The 13,788-nt window shown below is 39.4% G+C and overlaps 1 pseudogene; it reads left to right on the forward strand.

The window, feature by feature from the left end:
- The first annotated feature begins 359 nt into the window (after nucleotides 1–359).
- On the forward strand, nucleotides 360–9,157 carry LOC114688518 (annotated as a pseudogene).
- The last annotated feature ends 4,631 nt before the right edge of the window (nucleotides 9,158–13,788 follow it).

A 13,788-nucleotide genomic window follows, 5' to 3' on the forward strand; every position in this document is an offset into this window, starting at 1 on the left:
AATTTTTCTCCTTAGTTGAGATAGCCTGATGCTAAAGAGGATATGAGGGGGAGATTGGCTTCAAATTCATGTAAATGAGTTTCAAGTGTGATTTATCAGGCCCTCAATGGAGTATTCACAATTCATTAGTTGATATATAGATGAAAAGAGGAACTAGCAGTCAAGGTGATTTTCCTTGAACAAATTATAGAAATTTGATTTTTTTTTCAGGTTTCCACCAATGTAGTGTAACTGTAGTAATAGGGAAAATTGTCTTCCTGTCATTTCAAACTGGTGTTTCATACGCTTCAAAGCTTCCATTGAGATTTCTGACAATCCTCTACCTCATGCTGCTCCCTATGTTTTATGTTCTTCAGCTCATCTATGGACCTTTCCATTCTATCCTGAGTGATCGTGAACAATTTCCCAATCTGTATCAGGTGGCCCTCAAGGACACAGCTCTGGCCCTGGCCATGGTCTCTTTGATAATTCACTTCAACTGGAACTGGAACTGACCATCTCAGATGATGACCAGGGTCACCAATTTCTCTCAGATCTGAGAATAGAGAGTGAAGTCCAAAGAGGCTGCTTAGCCTTTGTGATCATGATCCCAGTCATCATGGAGTTATACATGTCAAGACCTGAAGTGTATAACAACCAAACTGAGACATCATCCACAAATGTTGTTATCATTTATGGTGACACAGACAGTACTCTAGCTGTGTGCTTTAGAATGTGGATATCACAGGGTATACAGAGAATATGGGTCACCACCTCACAGTGGGATTTCATTACAAGTAAGAGAGACTTCACCCTTGACTCATTCCATGGGACTCTTGCTTTTGCACACCACCATGCTGAGATTTCTGGTTTTAAAAATTTTGTTCATACAATGAATCCTTCCAAATACACAGATATATTCCTGGCAGGACTGGGGTGGATGTACTTTAGCTGTGAAGCCTCAGCATCTAACTGTAAAACATTGGAGAACTGCTCATCTAATGTCTCACTGGAATAGTTAATGCTACAGACTTTTGACACGGCCTTTAGTGATGATTCTTATGATATGTACAATGCTGTGTATGCTATGGCCCATGCTCTCTGTGAAATACTTCTTCAACACATAGAAAACCAGTCAATCAACACTGTGAGAGCACTAGATTCTGACTGCTCACAGGTACTGTATCTTCTAATGGATGGTACTTGGTGTCATCAATGCTATATTCTTTAAGAGTTTCTCACTTGCTGAAACCAATATTTGTCTTATATGTGGTGTTCACTATAGGGATGGTTTGCATAAGTGTACTCACGTGATTCTGACCCCACTGTACTATCTGGGGACCTTATCCCTCTTGATTCTCTGAGAGCAATATCACAGGAAATAGTGCTGAGATTCAGTTCAATACCTACTTGTGTGCCTGTGTGTAAGTATGTTTTTGTCTGATTATCTTTATGTCTTTGTGTTTGTTTCTATGTATGTGTTTGTGTCTTTGTGGGTGTCTAAATGCATTTCTGTGCCTTTGTATGTGTGTATAGATGTGCTTCTGTGTATGTATAAATGACTCTCTCCTGTGTTTGTGAGTAACTGTGTATATGAGCATATATATTTGTTGTGTGTACGTATGTCTCTTTGTGAATGTTTTTATCAGTGTGTTTCTCTGTGTGTGTTTTGTGTCTTTATGTGCCTGTGTGTCTCTGTATCTGTGTCTGTATCTGACTGCTTAGGTCTATCTGTAAGTGTGTGTTAGTGTCTATGTGTTTGAATGAGTGTGGTTGTATTATGTGTGCATGGGTATCTGCATGGAATTGTGTGTGTGTGTGTGTGTGTGTGTGTGTGTGTGTGTGTGTATGATGCATATTTATATTTTGGGGTTGTGTATATGTCTGTGTCTGTGTTTAATTGCTTCTGCTGAGAGAACTAAAATCATATGAACAGAATGATTTCATGTATTCACATGCTTTCATTGAGTTTTTCCTTTGAGTACCTTCAATAAAGTTGCCTTGGGATGAAATCAGAACAGATTTTCAGACTTATAATAAGGGAATATATATTAAAAAATGTTGCCTATCTTTCAGTTTCACCTATTTCTGAAGAATATGCACTTTATTAATCCTGTTGGAGATGTAATAAATATGAATCAGAAAGAAAAGTCTGCAAGCCGAGTATGGCATTTACCACATTTCTAATTTCCTCCATGATGTTGGACTTAAGGTGAAAATAGGAGAGTTTAAGCCATATTTTCCACATGGTGAACAGCTCCATTTATATGAAGATATGATAGAGTGGGCCACAGGAAGTAGACACGTGGGTCTGACCAAAATGTACTGTTGTACACCTCACAGCTGTAACCAGTGTCAAGTGGGGCCATTTGGGTTTCCCTGTGACTTAGTGAAATTAGGATAGTCATGTAAAGACTCAATTTTAAACTTCTATATGATGTTTCTTCACTTCAGTTTTTAAAAACATGATTTTTAAATATTTTTTTGAAAATCTAAGCCACACATATGATACAGTTTTAATTATAAATAAATATAAAACTAGATATGACCAATGTTTGATATTATTCCCAGTAAAGTTATCAATATTCTCTTGGTACCATTCTGATTGCTGCACGTTTCTTTTCTTCTCTCATGTTGAATCTCTAATGTGCCTGCTGAAAAGACTGAAACTAATTGTAAGGAAAGATTTGGAAATAGGAACAGATATGCAAGTCATTAATTTACATTCTATAATTTTAATCAAGCACTTTGACCAGGAGGTCCTAGATTCCCCACTTCTCTAACAACACATCACATTTTCATGGGCCACCTTAGATATTTTATTAATTATAACTTGTTTTTGAAACTATTTTTTGTATATGGATGTTTTGCTTATATATATCGGTGTTCCATTTGAGTATGAGGAAGCTAAGTATGCCTGGAGAGGGATTAAGTTATCGAGGAATGGAATACAAATTTGAGCCTATGTGTAGGAGTGGGTGGATTGAACAGCAAGTGTGATAGACTGCTGAGCCACCTCTGCAGCCCTGAATCATAACTTCTAAAGGAATCCTTCATTAGAAGAGCATTTCTTTGCATCTTAGTTCTTGCATAACTCATTCAAACAAACAAAGGAATAAACAATGAAATTAAAAAAAAAAGATTTGTATTGTTTCCTTATCTGGTTGGAGAGGCACTCATAGTCATCATGATTTGGCTTTGAGAAAATTTGTAAATAAAATATCCCATTATGTGTCCCCAGATATATTGTAGGTATTGATTTTGATGTGTCTGGTTTTATAGTATCTGAACTACATTGCCTACTACAATGTTGTGTGTTGGATTTGAAAGGGGTTTTCTTCCAGACAGTGTGCAAACTTAATTTGAAGTGATAATTTCAAGTTGCTGAAATAGAATTGAATCAAGAGTTAACATTCTATTTTCACAGTGATGAGAAAATTATGCCCAGAGAACAGAGCAAATGGGATGAATTTTTAGCTACTGGTCTGTTCCACTAGATCATAGGGGAGCAATGAAATCGCAAGCCTGCTTCTACCAGGCCTAACTTGAACATTGCAAAAACATCAACCAAAAGGGAAGGCAGGACTAAAATCAACGCAATATGTGCTATATTGCAGATATGCAAATCGTAATGCAGAAATGAAATTTGCACACAGTGAGGTAGCAGGACTCTAAATGATATAATCATAGGCTTAGGTGACAGTGAACTCAATGACATAATAAACAAAGACTTCAAAGAATAATTGTAAAGATGTGCAAAAAATCAAAGAGCAAATAAAAAATCACCTCTAAGGACAATCCAATTAGATCACAAACACTTCAAATAATAAGGAATAGAGTGAAGATGTGACAAAAATTCAATAAAGGTACAATGACAATGAAGAATTCTCACTAACATTCTGAAAATAAAAGAAACAGCAATTCAAATAACAAACTGTATAAACCTATAAAACGTCTTACTAAGAGAATATCTCACGTTGAAGACAGGCTATTGAGACTTGAAACAAGACAAGTGAATTATAATTCAAACTATGACAAAGATAAAACAATAAGGAAGGATGAAGAAAACACAAGAGACTTAGGGGATATTAACAAAAGACCAAATTAATCAAGCACAGGCACAAGAGGAGGACAACATGTAAAAGGACCAAAGGTATTTCCAATAAAATGACAGCCAAAATTTTACCAAATGCTGGGGGAATATGGGCATCCAGATAGAGGAGGTAGTCAGAAGGCCTAACAGAACAGGTTCAGAAAAGGATATTTTGCATTTTGAATATTAATTTAAATCTGAATTAGGCAGAATAAAGAGGAATTTTAGGTCACAAGAGAGAAGATCAGTTTCATTGAAAGTCCCCATCATAATCACAGTAGCTTTATTCATAAACACTTTAAAAGGAGAAAGTATCAATTATGTTTTTAACACAGAGACAAAATTTCCAACTTCAAACTCCTGGCCCAGCATCTGTTCGATTTTCCTCAGATGCCCTCTGCTGTGTGCAGTGTTGATTGTCATCCTGGATTCAGAAAATTCCATCCAGAAGGAATGGTAGGCTGCTGTTTTGATTGCACCCCCTGCCCAGCAAATGAGATTTCCAATGAGACAAGTAAGTGTTGACTGCAGGGAGAAATCCTTCAGATTGACTGGTGTCTGCTATCCACACTACACTTTCAAAGGGGCCTGGAAGGGGGCTGCACTGGATATAGGTTTAAGACAAATAAAGTCATTATTATCTGGATGTCAACTACAGTTGATTTGCAGGACCCCAGCATAGCACTGAGCCTTTTTCAGGGTGAGATTTGAAGCCAAAGAACCATGTTCTGGGTTGACATACTTCAGTTACCAAGAACAGTGAGCAGAATGCAGATCTACAGAAGCTAAAAAGCAAAGGTAAAACATTTTGAGGCTTTCTCAGAACTATAAGGACTATGATGGATTAGGCCTTTGCTTCAGTTTGGCAGGTTGTGCTGCTAGGTGGTGAGTTTTATAGTCTGAGTGGCACTTTTTATCATGGAGTCAGTTGAACTAGGGAGGGTCTGGGGACCTACTAAGTTCTGTGGCCCTTTTACAGCACAAATAAAATCTATTCCTTTCCTAATTTTCTTTTTACAATTATGTGATCAATAGTAATGTCGTTATACATTATAACCTGTGCCTTCACATATATCTTTGACTCACTGTAAAATCATTGCTGGTAGTATTTTGTAAAAGAAAGTGTTTTGAAAAATCGAACAGTCCTGTGAGGGAATTCTACACTATATCTGTCCCAATGATTATATCCCTGTAAAGGTACAGGTAGACTAGATTGGAGTCATGAGTCTTTGTAAATATTTGGTTATTCATTTATCCTCCTTGAATGTATATATGTGTTCCTGTGTGAGTTCATGTGCAGGAGATTGTGGAGGCCAAAATAGTGCATACAAGCCCCTGGAACTTGAGTTACAGACAGGTATAAGCTTCCACATGGATGCTGAGTCCAAACCATTGTTCTCTGTAGAGGTGTAAGCACTCTTAACTGTTGAGTCATCTCCTGCCACTGAAGTAATGAATCCTACACAACTTGTTCTTGCCACTGCCCACAAACATTGCTGACAAAGAGAGATATTGAGTCACCATGTGTTATCATGATAAATAAGTATTGAATGGTGATGGGCATGCTGTTTATACAGCATTTGATGAATGGCAAGTATTTTGTGTTGTCATTTAGCTGACAGGTGTTCGGGGAAGACAGCATGAAGATGTGAATTCAGGGTGGTACCATAAGGCTGCAATGGGAGCCTGGTAAGGAAACTTTGAGATGATGCAAGTGCTGTTACTTCCATGTGAGGGAGGTTCACAGAGAGTTTTGAGAGTGATGCCATTGTAGGTTGTGGTGACTAAAGAGTAGCAATTGTGAGTAAAATTACTAGAAACAGCTAAAGACGAAATAGTACTTGATTTCATATAAAAATGGGGAAATGTGTGGACACTTGATGTAAAGAAAGACAAGTGTCCCACTTAAGATTTTTGTACACAGTAGCAATGAATGTCACAATAATATAGATAAAATAGTTTTGTAGTGAAAAGAAAAAGCCACAATGATTCCAATGATAGTTTGGCATACAGAATCCATATAAGTCAAGTGGTTATTGATTTGGAGATGGCCAAATTCAAAGGAGAGTCCAGAATTGTTTTTGACTTTTATTGCCAGTCATTGTCTATAATGCAAAGTACATTTAAAAAAGACATCTCGGGCGTTGGATAGATGTCTCAGCAGTTAAAGGCATGGGTTGCTCTTCTAGAGGTCCTGTGTTCAATTTCCAGAAACCACATGCTGGCTTACAACTATCTATAATGAAATTCACTGCCCTCTTCTTGTGTGCAGGGATACATTCAGGCTGAGCACTGTATACATAATAAACAATTAAATCTTTAAAAAATGATATTTAGGGTCAATGAGAAGAGTTAGCAGGTAAATCTCTTGCCACAAGTCTGATGACCTGAACTCATTGCAAGAAGCCCATTGAAATGAGATGGAGCCAACTACTACAAGATGCCATCTTGACAACTTTCACTACACACACACACACACACACACACACACACATACCACTCACACACATGTGCAAAAAATAACAGACTGTAATAAAATTGATTTAAGTTAATAACTATAAAGGGTATTTATATTAATAAATACCAAAAATAAACAAAAACATAGCTTTATGAATATTTGAAAAAGGCATGTGTAGAGGGTAGTAAGTCCACACAGGGCCAGGTCCATGTGAAGGCCACCAGAGTCATCTGATGCCCTTTGTACCAGAGTTACTGGTAGTAATATGGCACTACTCGTGTTCTGGGAACTGGACTTAGGCCTCCTGTAAGAGCAGACCACGTTCTTAACAGTTTAGCCATCTTGCCAGGCCCTTAAAAACAACAAACAAAAAAAATGTAATCATAGCAGGCAATAAATGCTAGATTGGTTTTATTCATGGAATGACATAAAATCTTGGAAGCACATCATTGCTCTCCATTATTATCCACAGTTTAGCACAATTACATTCATATATCACTTACTTGCTGTGGTGGAAAATACAACTTATGAATGGGGTATTATTGTTCAATTCCAATTTTCTGTGTTACCACTCTCACTTGGGAGTTCTCATGTTATCTTGTTCATGCTGTTTTACCAATAACTCCTTCACCATTGAGTACATTAGTAGAACCCAGGTCTGTTGGAGTCCACAGAGGTTTTCAGATGATATCTGAGCTTGCTTTACCAGCAGGGCTGCATAAGCGGATGATTGGACCTCCAGCCTGGGTACTAGGTGTTTGTTAGGGTCTACATTTAGTTGTATCTACTAAGGGGTTGGTTTTTGCCCTCCCCCCCCCGCATTGATATAAAAAGCCTTTAGAATAAAGTTATGGGTTGGTGGATTAGGATCTAGGCTCCTCTGAGGCTATCCTGTGTTTCTGTCTCTATGTCTCTCTTCCCTCTATATATCTATCTATATCTCTTATCCCTCATTCCCAAGAACACCCAGGGGGAAGTCCCCACACAGGTCTCATATAGAAGGAAATTAGGTAAGTAATTAAGTGCTCTGTGTTCACAAAGTGGTGGTATAAGACACAAGACTTCTGGGTGTTATATATGTATAGAGTTTTCTACCTTATTAGTAGAATAATTTCATTTTATAAACTGTTTAGTGTCCCCGTTCCCTGATGAAGACACAAATAAGGGCATCATATTTAATTAATTTTTTGTGAGAATTTCATACATCATTATAAAAGCTCTCTCTCTCTCTCCCAATTCTATTTCCCATACATCACATGCAACAAAAACTTGCACAATCATGAGCTCTTTATCATTTACTATTTTCAAACACTCATTTTAGTGCTTTCACATACTTATGCACTTACACACACACACACACACACACACACAATTCTATTTGCTGTTGCGGGGCTACTCATGTGTTTGGTGGTGATCATATGAGAATAAAAAAACCATAAGAGGTTTCATCCTGGATAAGACCAAGTCTCCATCTCTCATAAGGGCATCACTTCTAATTCAGACAGAAAGATTTTATCAATAGGACCTCTGTTTGGCCTTGACGAAGGCAGGAATTATAAAATAGAAGCATTGCTCTTCAGAAAACGCTCAATTATGTCTTTATCAATAAAATATGTGGATGTTGTAAAGTTTCCAAAATACACTGACGTGGCCTGTCCATAAGAAATGCTGAAGTTGCACTAACAATACTTTTGCTTTCTGCTTCAGATGTGGATCAGTGTTTGAAGTGTCCAGAGGACCAATATGCCAATGCAGAGCAGAACCACTGCCTGTACAAAGATGTGACCTTTCTGGCCTTTGATGACCCCTTGGGGATGACTCTGTCCTGTATGGCCTTGGGTTTGTCTGCATTCACCGTTCTGGTTCTTGGGATCTTTGTGAAGCACCAAGACACTCCCATTGTGAAGGCCAATAACCTCACTCTCAGCTACATCCTGCTCATCTCCCTCATTTTCTGTTTTCTCTGTTCCTTGCTCTTCATTGGCCATCCCAACTCAGCTACCTGTATCCTGCATCAAATAACATATGGAGTTTTATTCACTGTGGCTGTTTCAACTGTGTTGGCCAAGACAATTACTGTGGTTTTGGCTTTCAAAGTCACTACTCCTGGAAGAAGGATGAAGTGGCTCCTGGTATCAGAGTTACCTAACTACATTATTCCCATCTACACCATCATCCAAATTATTCTCTGTGCAATCTGGCTGGGAACATATCCTCCATCTGTTGACATTGATGCACACTCTGAGTATGGCCACATCATCATTGTGTGCAACAAGGGCTCAGTAACTGCTTTCTACTCTGTCTTATGATACCTGGGTTCCTTGGCCCTGGGGAGCTTCACTGTGGCTTTCTTGACAAGGAAACTCCCTGACACATTCAATGAAGCCAAATTCATGACGTTCAGCATGCTGCTATTCTGCAGGGTCTGGGTCACTTTTCTCCCTGTCTACCATAGCTCCAAAGGCCAGGTAATGGTGGCTGTGGAGGTCTTCTCCATCTTTGCCTCCAGTACTGGCTTGCTGGGATGCATCTTTGTCCCCAAGTGCTACATCATTTTGATAAGACCAGAGAGAAATTCTCTTCAAAAGTTAAGGGAGAAAACATTTTCCAGAACTCACATTTCATAATTTGCAATGGACAAATGTAATGTTGGTACAGAACCACCAATTAGGATACAATGAAAAGTTATTCATTAGATAGTGACTCTCACTGTTTCTTCTAATGGTGTTGTTTATCAGTGTCATGTATACCACTTTTATCTATATTGTCTCCCATAACCTTCCACTCAGCCACCTATTTTTACAGGACTTGTCTTTTGGATGTTAGTGCAGAGTGGAAGTGCTCTATTTGTCTCTAATATGTAATAAGATTTGAAATTAACTCAGAGGTTTCTTTTTGATATCTTAGTGAATGTAAGGCTTTGACAGCAATTGATTATTGGGGAAGTTGAAGGAAGTTTGTGACCTCATGTTTGCAGATGAAGGCAACACAATGCTACCCCTTGTAGGTGGGAGACTAGAGAATCCTGATGCATCCTGGGAGTTAGAGAAGTAGAACCTAGGAGTGAGAGGGATGTTTCAATAAACAGATATTGTGGAATATTACAGAAGCTGGAGAGATGTGTCAGCAGACAAAATCATGTACTGCTCTTTTAAAGTGGCAGAGTTCAATACACAGACATGATAAAATGTAGTTCACAGCCCCCTGTAACAGTAGCTCCAAGGGATCAATGTCCTCTTTGGACCTTCAAGGACAGTTATACACACACATGCACATAACAATACACTCAACTCACACATACACACACACACACACACACACACACACACACACACACTCACCAGAATCCTAACCCTTTTTATCAGTAGAAAATAAACAGATTTCTATGGGATAATAATAAAATATACTAAGATAAAACAAAAAATAACACATTAGATTAAACAAAACAAACAAAAAAGAAGGAAAGAAACCCAAACAAGTTAGATGAATCAGAGACCTACTTGGTTGCACATTCTCAGTCCCATAGAAACTTTAAAGTGTTTATACGTACTCAAAGAAACTAATAGGGTAAAAACAAGAGAAGAAAACATAAGAAGACAAAGCAAACAAGACATAATAACAACAACCACAATAACCAAGAAAAAACAACAAAGAAATAAACAAACAAAAAAAGAAACACCCTGACATGATACTGTGAGACAAAAAAAATCCAAAGATGCCACTGAGTTCATTTTCTGTTGTCATCTACTGTTGAATATGCAGCCAAATCTTCAGAGTAGTTCATTTCCCCAGTGAGACTCCCTTGGTGGAAACTAAACTTTCATTAGTAGCTGGCTATCACCTGGATATTGCTTCTGGGTTTGGAATGAGACAATTGTCCACTTCTTCTTTCAGCTCAAGTACCCTGCACTGGAGGTTTTTTTGCAAATCTGGCACAAACTAAAGTCATCTGAGAGGAGGGAACCCCAATTAAGAGAATGTTTTAAAGCTGGTGGTGGTGGTGCACACCTTTAATGCCAGCACTTTGGAGGCATAGGCTGGCAGATGTCTGTGAGTTTGAGACCAGTCTGGTCTTCAGAGGTAGTTACAGGATAGCCAAGGCTACATACAGAAACCCTGTCTTGATGCTTCCCATGCCCCCAAAAGAAAATGTCTCCATGAGATCCAGCTATAGGGCATTTTCTTAATCAGTGATTGACTGGGAGGGCCCAGCTCAAAGTGGGTGGTGACATTTCTAGGCTGGTGGTCCTGAGTTCTATAAGAAAGCAGGCTGAGCAAGGCAGTAAGCTGCACCACTCCATGGCCTCTGCTTCAGTTTCTGTTTGATTTTGATCCTGGCTTCCTGCAATGATGGACTCAAATGTGAAAATGTATGCAAAATAAGCCCTCCTCTCTCTCCCTCTTGGTATTTGTCAATGTTGTTTTATTGTAGCTATAGAAACTCTAACTAAGACAAGTTGGTACTAGGAGTGGTGTCTTGCTTTGACAGACCTCACCATGTTGTTTTGTAGTTGGATTATGGAGGGACTTTAAAACATTGTATAAGAAAATCCTTCCAGTCTTTATTGAACAGTAGCTTGGAATATAATAATATTGAGTGCAATGCAGAAGATGGGAACATGGCTTGTGAAGTTTCAGAGGGAAGTTTAAAGACTCTATTGGAGTCATTTATTATTTTGAATTAAAATTCTGTGGCCCTGGTTAGCTCTGGCTGAGTAATCAGCTATGATTAACAAAATATCTGAACTACTAAAGTGAAACCTTTGTATTACTGAGACACTCAATGCTGGTTGTCTGGAGTTGAGAAATTAGTGGTGATGAAGAAGAACCCGTGGTGGTGGTGGTGGTGTACACATTTAATCCCAACACTAGGAGGTAGAGCCAGGCAGATAACTGTGAGTTCAAGGCCAGCCTGAAACCAAAAACACATACAAAAAATGAGAGGTCCCACATTGCTGAGTTGAAATCCTCTGAGAAGTGTTTCCTGAGAGCACAGAGATGCTGTGTCCCAGAGGCAGTTGTATTTCATGCTGGCCATCAAATTTGGTGGTGTGAGAGTCACGCAGGTGGTACTGGTTTTGAAGGCATGAATTGGCCATGGATTCCAGCTGAGGATTGGCACTGTGAGAAGCCAGGAGATGCAATTGGTGAAGGTAGATGTACACTAGCAGTTGAAGGTCTAAAATTAAAGGAGTCACACAGAGAATTTGAGACTTGGAACCATGAAGAGAGTCTATGAGAGGCGTTGATGAAAGTGCAGCCATGTTGATGCAGAAGACCCAGCATTGTGGTTGATGTAAGTACTGTGGGGTGACTGACAAGAACAGCAAGAGCTATAAAATGGAGCCATCCCGAGCTTGGAAGACAAGCTGTGTGTGCTACAGAGGATGGAGCTGAAGAAGTGACCCAAGCCCTTTGGAGAAACCCAGAAGGTAGTAAGTGGATCCATCATTGGAAATCAAACTATTACACAGTTGGAAAGTGGATTTTATTTGTCAGATAGAGACTTTGCCTTGGGCCTTTCGCTCTAGAAGTAAGGAATTATTTAACCTAATTTTTATTTTTTAGGAGCCCACACTTGAGAGAGTTCAAACTTTTAAAAGCATTTTTTGGGTTTGAAAAGAGACTAGATATGGCAAAGGGACTGATTTTTCAGATAAAGGGACTGTTTTTTGTGACAGTGTTTCTCTGTGTAGTACTGGCTGGCCTAGACCTCACTCTGTAGATCTGACTTGTTTTGAAATCACAGAGATTCACTTGTCTCTGTCTCCTGAGTGCAGGGAGTAAAGGTGTGTGCCACCACTGCCCAGCAGGACTGCATTTTTTTAAAAAAAGATTTATTTACTATGTATAGTGTTTTGCATGCGTGTATTTCTGATTGCCAGAATAAGGCACCAGCTCTCATTACAGCTGGTTGTGAGCCAACATGCATTTACTGGGAGTTGAACTCCGGATCTCTGGAAAATCTGCCAGGACTCTTAACCTCTGAGTGAAATTTTAGTGTGTTCAATTGTGGGACACTTAAAACTGTGGGACATTTTAAAGTTACTCATGTTTTTAAAAGTATTTCTTTTTTTATGTGCATTGGTGTGTTGCCTGAATATATATTGGTGTCAGGGTATTGGATTCCATAGAACTAAAGTTACAGAGAGTTGTGAGCTGCCATGTTGGTGCTGGGACTTGAACCTGGGTTCTCAGGAAGAATAACCAGTGCTGTTAAATGCTGAGCCATCTCTCCAGGCTCTTCTTAGAATTTAATGTGAGATCTTGGGGATGAATGGGAAAGGAAAGGTAACTTTGTGGTGATATATTTGTGTGTCAAGATGATATGGGGGTCAATTGTCCTGGATGGTTTTCTAACAACTTGACACATCTGACTCATCACATCTCAAGTCATCTGAGAAGAGGGGACATCAAGTAAAAGAATGCCTTTAGCTCCTAAGAGCACAGGGCCAGCTCTTCCACATGAACCAGGCATTGCTGGGTGAGGGGAGGGGGAGGAAGCAAGCTCATGCCCCTCCATGCCACCACCAGACAGATGGGTACTAGGGAGAGCATGTCCTGTGGCAATAGGAATGGGAGAACTATACCTGACCCTCAGCAGCTGCAAAACTTGTGAGAGCAAACCCTATAACTCATGAGAAAAGCAGAATATAGCCAACCTTGTTAGTGAGGTTATGGATGAGCCAGCTTAAAAATTGTGAGCATGGGAGATCTGTCCCTGTTACACATTTGTCTTCAGGTGGTATCTTGGAGGAGAGTAACCCCCTCTCCTACACCCATCAATATGTGGGGCAAGTGATAGAGCTGATGTTGTGGTCGTAGAGTGGGAGAGCTACACCTGAAACCCACCAGCCACAACTCTTGGGAAATCAGGCCCTGCACCTCACCAGTGCAACAAAATGGATCCATCCTTGTTAGTGCAGGTGTGTGTGAGCCAGCCCCAAAATTGTAAACATGGAACAGTTGTCCCCATTTGACATCTGGTAGACAAATCCTACAGCTTCCCAGGCCCAGACCCAAGGATATGACTTATTCTGCCCCACTATTTACCCCATTTATGATCTGCTGGTGCTTGTGATGGGACCTGTTCTGTAGACCTAAAGTCTCAAGATTTTTGAGGTTGGAAGGATGTTAATCTGAGTGTTCCATTGTTGTAACAGGTCTTGACCCCACAGATTCATTGCTATGTTAGCCACATATAGTTTTAATTCTCCTCACTGTCCTTCTGGACCTATACATTGGAGCCATCTAGCAC

The sequence above is a fragment of the Peromyscus leucopus genome, chromosome 1 (assembly GCF_004664715.2).
Source record: "Peromyscus leucopus breed LL Stock chromosome 1, UCI_PerLeu_2.1, whole genome shotgun sequence".
Lineage (NCBI taxonomy): Eukaryota > Metazoa > Chordata > Mammalia > Rodentia > Cricetidae > Peromyscus > Peromyscus leucopus.